Source organism: Oncorhynchus gorbuscha, unplaced genomic scaffold, assembly GCF_021184085.1.
Source record: "Oncorhynchus gorbuscha isolate QuinsamMale2020 ecotype Even-year unplaced genomic scaffold, OgorEven_v1.0 Un_scaffold_5566, whole genome shotgun sequence".
In the NCBI taxonomy this organism is placed as follows: domain Eukaryota; kingdom Metazoa; phylum Chordata; class Actinopteri; order Salmoniformes; family Salmonidae; genus Oncorhynchus; species Oncorhynchus gorbuscha.
This window is the reverse complement of record NW_025749341.1, coordinates 10,001-18,924: the sequence shown is the minus strand read 5'-3', so window position 1 is coordinate 18,924 and position 8,924 is coordinate 10,001. Positions and strand designations below refer to the sequence as shown.

The 8,924-nt window shown below is 45.1% G+C and overlaps 1 pseudogene; it reads right to left on the bottom strand.

Annotated features, from left to right (window-relative positions):
* Positions 1–244: 244 nt before the first annotated feature.
* The window catches only part of LOC124029111, an 18,088-nt pseudogene continuing 9,408 nt past the window's right edge, over positions 245–8,924 (bottom strand).

The window sequence follows — 8,924 nt, the reverse complement described above, 5'->3', positions numbered from 1 at the left end:
CCTACCTGCCCTACCCCAGCACCTTTAACCCCACCTCCAGAGCCCCTCTCTACCCCCCTACCTGCCCTCCCCCAGCACCTTCACCCCACCTCCAGAGCCCCTCTCTACCCCCCCCTACCTGCCCTCCCCAGCACCTTCACCCCCACCTCCAGAGCCCCTCTCTACCCCCCTGCCTGCCCTCCCCAGCACCTTCACCCCACCTCCAGAGCCCCTCTCTACCCCCTCTGCCTGCCCTCCCCCAGCACCTTCACCCCACCTCCAGAGCCCTACCTCATAGGGGACGAGGATATGGAGCTCTTCTAATATCAATTTAAACCTCTGTGGTGAACCGGAGGACCCTAAAATGGCCAGAAAACTAGCAGTAGGCAGAAAGTAGGGGGCGGTACCCTTCGGCTTCACCTTCCATGATAAAACACCTAATGAGAAGAGAAGTCCTGTAACCGGGGGCAACAGAGACTTTAGGGGACTTGAATATTCCCATCGTCCCCAAAGGCTCCCTCCTGATTCTCCACCCTTTTCCAGAAGTGTGTACTTGAACACTCCCTGGCATGGATTTAAAAGCATAGGATTGGTGTAAGCATTGGCTGGAGGGAGTTTCCACCATTTGTTAAATCAATGGGAGAAAGTGTACAAGTGTAGACTCAGGGAGAATCAGGGATGCCCCAGAGTCTCTCAGAGCTATCGTCTCTCTCAGTGGGTTTGACTTCATAGTGACCCAGAAACTCTTCCTCAGGCTGTCATCCCACTCTAATCATAGTCAAAGCAGACATCTGTCTTCCTCTGGAATCAAAACCTCTGCATCGTAGTTACAACTATTCACCAGAATGACTTTCAAATGGTGCTTATAGCTCTCAGGTTAACTGGCAGCAATCATTAATACATTTGTTGTTTTTCTCCTCCTGTGTGGTAAGTGCCTGGGGCATTGAGACCTGCTCCCCTACTGGTCACTGTAACAAGCTCTCATGTACTCCCATTGCTGTGGAATCCAGTGAACTCCCATCTACTGCCCCAACCTGGCTGCTTAAGAAACTGCAGCCTTGGGAACAGCCAATCACGTGCTGGAAACATCAAATTGAGATTTTGATTGGACCATGTCTGTCAAGAGCAAAACTTTTCTCCCTCATGGCTAGAAATATGCCTATGCTTGATTTTTTTTGTATTTTTTTACATACATTTCATATCAAACAGCATTAAAGTGATTTCAAATTGGGTGCATGTTCTTCATATTAAATTACAAGGATACATTTTTGGTAGTTTAAAAAAAACTAACTTTTCCAGTGACGTATTGCAAACTGTTGTTTCACCTTGAAAAGATTAAGGCCACAGTGCACCAGGAGTATTAGTTGTCAGGTAGAAGACAGCAGACAAGGCATGTGAAATGGTCATTACAATACAACTGTTTTAGATAGTCCCTTGGGAGGAAAGCAGTTTGATATCATTGACAATTATTTCTGTCTAAATATGATCATAGTGAAATATTTCACATTTAGACATCTTGGCCTGAAGACACCTTATCATTACATATAGAAAGTGGTCTCTACAGAACTGTTATAGTTTGTAGTAATTACAGACTCTAAAAGCCTGGTGGATATCATAAACCCTTTTACGTGTCTATTCTTCCACAGCTTCAGTGGCTGATAGGTGGTAGACTCGTCACTAGACACAGTAAACATTTACATATAAAAGCAGGGCCACTTTCAAGAGAGCACAAAGTTGTGGGAACAGGCGGATATCAACATAGTATGTAGAACAGTGGAGGCTGCTGAGGGGAGGACGGCTCATAATAATGTCAGGAACGGACCTAATGGAACGGCATCAAACACCTGGAAACCATGTGACACATAGAAACCATGGAAACCATGTGTTTGATGTATATGATACCGTTCCACTGATTCCTGCTCCAGTCATTACCACGAGCCCTCCCCATTTAAGGTGCCACCAACCTCAGAACACACGTCTCTCTGACATGTAGAATAAGTCATCCAACCAGTTATATTAATAACATTGCTATCTGCAACATTACACAACGTTCGCCTATTGAATTGGCACCTAAACTTTATGTAAAGAGGAATCTCTACAGTCCACATCAAGCAAAGCAGCCATTACACACAGCGTTTTGGATTCAGTGTGGCACTGCTACAGGAGTGTGAATCACCGACCTACAACAGCACCGCGGCTCAGGCACATCGAGGGCCAGCGATACAAATGGAGCCTTATTCAAATCGAACCCACTATCCCAGATTTCCAGGATGAGTCAAATAAATATGACTCTGTTACTCGTTTGATGTCCACTTGACAGAGTAACAATAGATCGGTCAAAGAGTTAAGACCTGTCTTGCTAGGAGGAAGAATTCAACCTCCTTCATTTTGGTTAGTATTTATCTCCTGTCCAGTCTGTATAAATCATACTCCTTAACTCTTTTATCTGGACTTCCCAGCTGTGCATGGATGGGCTTTGACTTGGTGTTGCTTGGAAGGAAAACATTTTAGGGCAGTTCCTCAATGTGCAACGTGTCCCCTCTTTCCAGTCCCCTACTGTGCGTTGGCCCGTGGAGAGGGGTGGTTGATCAGCATGCGTAGGTCCTGGTCAGAGAGCGGGTCCCACTTGAGAGGGACCAGTCTGGGGAGGTAGGTTCTAAGGATGGGGACTGGGATCAGTTGGTTCATCTGTGCCGATCTCATTTAACTCCTACCAATCAGAACAAAGGTAAAGTGTTACATTAATACTGTAATAATACTACTTAGCAAAATGTTGTAGATATTGTAGTCAATTCGGGTCCAGCGAAAGTCAAGTCAACACATTAACCGCTACGCCTAGAGGTTCAAACCTCTTGCCGAGCTCGCTAGGACTCGGGTTAAGGTCGCTACAATATGAAAAACACCCTCATAAAATACCATTCTAAAGGCAGGTATTATATTCTCACCTTTCTTCAAGATTGGATGCATGAAATAAAGAAGACAATTCTCAGCAGGACATGATACAACATGGAACCTTGGCTGGAACATGCACACATTGCTAGATAAACATTCCGGTTACATTTCATTATCACAAATGTAAAAATCACAAACATTACCTGTTTATTTCTCTGCCCAGTGATATGTCTTTGGGCCCAGCCTCAAAGCACAGCCTGAGCCCATCAGTCTATCCCTGAACCCACCAGTCTAATGCTGAACCCACCAGTTTAATCCTGAACCCACCAGTCTAATCCTGAAACCACCAGTCTAACCCTGAACCCACCAGTATATCCCTGAACCCGCCAGTCTAACCCTGAACCCACCAGTATATCCCTGAACACGCCAGTCTAACCCTGAACCCGCCAGTCTAACCCTGAACTCGCCAGTATATCCCTGAACCCTCTATCCCTGAACCCGTCAGTCTATCCCTGAACCCACCAGTCTATCCCTGAACCCAACAGTATATCTCTGAACCCACCAGTCTATCCCTGAACCCACCAGTCTATCCCTGAACCCACCAGTCTATCCCTGAACCCACCAGTCTATCCCTGAACCCACCAGTCTATCCCTGAACCCACCAGTCTATCCCTGAACCCACCAGTCTATCCCTGAACCCACCAGTCTATCTCTGAACCCACCAGTCTATCCCTGAACTCATCAGTCTATCCCTGAACTCATCAGTCTATCCCTGAACTCATCAGTCTATCCTTGAAGCCCACGAGCTGCCAGCCACCCTGTCTACCTACAGTACCTGCAGCGGCGGATGGTTGTTTGCAGGGCTACTCCTGGCAATGATAGCCATCTCTCTGATCTGGTGCAGGGCGAAGGCCAGGGAGACCCAGGGTGAGGCGGACACCACCCAGGCAGGCTCGCTCAAATCCTCCTGATCCTCTTGGTGCTTGGTCTTCCTCGGTGGTGTCATTGTGGCGGCTCCGTTATTTGATTGGATAATGTCTATGGTCGCTATGGGAAAAGGGCTGGAGGGGACTGGGATGTTCTCCGCCAGCATTCTGGGATCTGGAAAATAACTCAAGCTAAATGTTTCATAACAATTCCTGACCTAACAACAATCTCCACTATTAAGATCCTAAATAAGATTAATGCAGCATTGTAATGCCTATGAATTTCTCAGTTGCTGATTGAGAAAGAGAATAAAAAGTGAATGGCAGTACATGTTATGCTTGCCAGATTGGGAGCCAGTCACTTCTCCACTAAGGGTTTAATAGGTGAAGTAAATGTTATGCTTGCCAGATTGGGAGCCAGTCACTTCTCCACTAAGGGGTTTAATAGGTGAAGTAAATGTTATGCTTGCCAGATTGGGAGCCAGTCACTTCTCCACTAAGGGGTTTAATAGGTGAAGTAAATGTTATGCTTGCCAGATTGGGAGCCAGTCACTTCTCCACTAAGGGGTTTAATAGGTGAAGTAAATGTTATGCTTGCCAGATTGGGAGCCAGTCACTTCTCCACTAAGGGGTTTAATAGGTGAAGTAAATGTTATGCTTGCCAGATTGGGAGCCAGTCACTTCTCCACGAAGGGGTTTAATAGGTGAAGTAAATGTTATGCTTGCCAGATTGGGAGCCAGTCACTTCTCCACTAAGGAGTATACTAGGTGAAGTAAATTCTGTTTTCCTGTAGGCCTAAGTCCATGCAGAGGCATGCCATGAAGGGTACAGGGTAGGATAAAATAAACATTAATGACACAAACCTTTGTTCCCACTCTGCACAGCCAGCCACTGGATGAGAGCGAAGAGGAGGAGGATGACAAGGGACACCATTCCTATCCCTCTGAAGGTGTGGGCCGCTCCTAAACCATAACCCAAAAAGACAAAACGTGTGCTCCATAGGCTTTTGGAAACAAAATCTCAAAATAAATGTATTTATTTCACTCAATGCTTTTCATGTAACAGAAAAACTGACAAGTAATGTCCATTTCAGGACTGTAAAGGATATATGTTACCACAGTCCTCAAGATCTGTTTCAGAACACAGAGAGAGACACACAGTTGTTATTCTGGGAGAGCTGCCAAATGCATTCCAGACCATCAAATTCCTATCCTAATGATTGAAGATGGGGCTGCTGGTAGTTTATTAAGAGAAAACCATGGAGGACAGGGCATCATTTTAAGGAGAGGAGGCGTTGTTCAACAGTTGGAAAGGCATGTCAGAGTATGACACGTGTGAGTACAACTAGCTGCTCAAGTAGGAGTGAAGCTACATTCTGTTCTGTTAGCCACTGTTAAATGTACCATCTACAATAGTTACTGCTGTTCTCAATAGTCATTTCAATTAATGAACATTGAACAGCAAATTGAACATCGAATAGCAGTCTTTACTCCTGATAATACCTTTAACGCAGCAGTCTTTACTCCTGATAATACCTTTAACGCAGCAGTCTTTACTCCTGATAATACCTTTAACGCAGCAGTCTTTACTCCTGATAATACCTTTAACGCAGCAGTCTTTACTCCTGATAGTACCTTTAACGCAGCAGTCTTTACTCCTGATAATACCTTTAACGCAGCAGTCTTTACTCCTGATAATACCTTTAACGCAGCAGTCTTTACTCCTGATAATACCTTTAACGCAGCAGTCTTTACTCCTGATAATACCTTTAACGCAGCAGTCTTTACTCCTGATAATACCTTTAACGCAGCAGTCTTTACTCCTGATAATACCTTTAACGCAGCAGTCTTTACTCCTGATAGTACCTTTAACGCAGCAGTCTTTACTCCTGATAATACCTTTAACGCAGCAGTCTTTACTCCTGATAATACCTTTAACGCAGCAGTCTTTACTCCTGATAATACCTTTAACGCAGCAGTCTTTACTCCTGATAATACCTTTAACGCAGCACTCTTTACTCCTGATAATACCTTTAACGCAGCAGTCTTTACTCCTGATAATACCTTTAACGGGTGACGCCAATATATCCATCTCTCTTTGGTTGAATGTGTTTTACATACTCTAGAACTGGGGGACACTTAATCTGATTAAATACAACTTCTCCTCACACAGTGGTTCTTCTTACCAAAAACACTGACGAAGCCTCCCCCCACCATGGCCCCACAGCCCCGGCCCAGCCCTAGGTGCAGGCCCTGGAGGATACCCTGGGCAGAGGTCCTCAGCTCTGGAGGCACTGCAGCACTGAGGTAGGAGATACAGGCTGCCCACACTGAGGCATGGGTCACACCTAGATACACAGAGATACAGACAGAGAAAGACAGACGGAAAGAGAGGGACAGAGACAGAGACACACACTGTGACGACCCTCCCACTCTGTCTGCCGTATATTATTATTATTATATATTATATTATTCTGTCTTTGTTCTTGTTTCCTTATTAGGATGCCGGTGGGCGGAGTTGAGAGGGTCGTCAGCTACATGGGAAACACCTGGGCCAGGTGTCTCCCAGGATAAATAGACCTCTTCAACATTCATGGAAGAGACTCTCTCCATGCAGACACCTTTTGTAGATTGTGTTGTGGTTCTTGGTGGCCGTTTGTTTGCTTTGGCACCTTTCATCACCCTGCATTATCACATTCATGCATGCAAAACACTCACTTACACTACTGATTACTGATTACACACACCATTGTATATTATACTTAGTTGCTTTAGTTAATAAATACATATTTTGCTACTCCTTATCTCCACGTTGCCTCCCTTTGTTACGGGCTTTGAGCCGGTTCGTGACACAGACAAGGAGAGAGAGAGACAGAGAGTGTGGCATGTGGGGTCAACTTGCAAAACAAGATTTCACCAAAATGGGCAATCACTCCCATTGAAAACCGACATGCAGAGTTCTGTAAGATTCTCCTACATGTCCAGAAGAAAACTACAAACAACCCATGCAGCGAAGAATTAGGTCAATATCCATTAATAATAAAAACTCAGAAAAGAGCAATTCAGTTTTGGAAACATCTAAAATACAGTGACCCCCTCTCATCATTACCAAGCCCTGCAATGCCAAAAGCTGAGCAAAGAAAAGAGTTCCCTCATCCAGCTGGTCCTGGGGCTGAGTTCACAAACCTGTTCTACTAACACACTGAAGCCTCAGTCCCCTCATCCAGCTGGTCCTGGGGCTGAGTTCACAAACCTGTTCTACTAACACACTGAAGCCTCAGTCCCCTCATCCAGCTGGTCCTGGGGCTGAGTTCACAAACCTGTTCTACTAACGCACTGAAGCCTCAGTCCCCTCATCCAGTTGGTCCTGGGGCTGAGTTCACAAACCTGTTCTACTAACGCACTGAAGCCTCAGTCCCCTCATCCAGCTGGTCCTGGGGCTGAGTTCACAAACCTGTTCTACTAACACACTGAAGCCTCAGGACCAGAACATCCAATCAATCAGATAAAACAATAAACAACAGTAAACAAAACTACATTGCTTATTAGGAAACACAAGCAAAAGCACAAAGCAAAATGCTGTCATGTTTTGTCATTAATTATCATGTCTTGTCCCTGTGCTTCCCCTTCTATTCGTTTCCCTCTGCTGGTCTTATTAGGTTCTTTCCCTCTTTCTATCCCTCTCTCTCCCCCTCCCTCTCTCACTCTCCCGCTCTCTCTTCTCTCTATCGTTCCGTTCCTGCTCCCAGCTGTTCCTATTCCCCTAATCAATCATTTAGTCTTCCCACACCTGTTCCCGATCCTTTTCCCTGATTAGAGTCCCTATTTCTCTCCTTGTTTTCCGTTCCTGCCCTGTCGGATCCTTATCTATAATTCACCGTGCTGTGTCTATGTTTTGCCCTGTCGTGTCGTGTTTCCCTCAGATGCTGCGTGGTGAGCAGGTGTCTGAGTCTGCTAGGTTCAAGTGCCTTCCCGAGGCAACCTGCAGTTCTTGATCAAGTCTCCAGTCTGTTCTCGTCTTTATGAGTAGTATTATGCCTTTTGTTTTGTAAAGTTTCTTACTGGATTAAAAACTCTGTTTTCGCCAAGTCGCTTTTGGGTCCTCATTCACCTGCATAACAAATGCAGTGCTATCTGGCCTTAAATCGACAGTACACCATGCATGGCTAACTATTTGACCATTGTTACTGATCAAAACCTTAGAAAAACATTGACAAAAGTACAGGCTCAGTGAGCACAGCCTTGCCATTGAGAAGAGTAGACACAGGAAAACCTGGCTTCCTGTAGAGGAACAACCAGCGGAACCTGAGATAGAGCCTCGCTGGGTGTGCCGTGTTTGAAGTGGCTCAACCAGCTAGTTCCAAGTCAACATGTCTCATTGTACACCAATAATAGAACAAAGCCATTGAACCTGCTACCCTCCATAGTCCGGCCTGGCCTTGCCCCTATTCAGCTTTTTAGCTGGCCCATGTCGTCACGTGTGTCGTGTTCACGTCATGTCGAACACTGAAATTTCCAACTTGCTTACTCGTTGTAAAAGATGATAGCCGAGTTTCCCACTTGGGAATGATCAGAATCAACCAATAGGAAGCGCAACGCAAATAACATAGGTTCATTTTAAGAGTTCCCGAGTTTCCAACATGATGTGAATGTGGCATAACCTCCCACTATTAAAAAACAATGGCCAGACCAGAGCTACAGCCATTTTGTTTCTGTATCATGATTGGGAGTCCCCATAGGGCCGCACACTATTGTCCCAGCATCTTCTGGGTTTGGCACGGGGTAGGCCGTCATTGTAAATAAGAATTTGTTCTTACCTGACTTGTCTAGTTAAATAAATGTTAAATAAAATACAAATATTGTCATACCACTTCTTTTAGAATGATGGAGATTTTTTTTAAAGAGATTCAGTGCGTCTCTAAGTGTTTTGTTGGCTGTTGTTACACCTCTAGTAAATGATTACAAACATTTTAAGCGTCCTTTAATGTTAATCTTTCGTGTGCAGCTGCAACATTGTTATTCATGGCCTAAGTGGCTGTTAGTCAAGTCTAGATACAGAGGAAAAGGGTGTTTTCCAGGCAAAGGAAAAGCCTTTCATTTCGTTGAGAGGAGAGTTCCTGTCCTGCC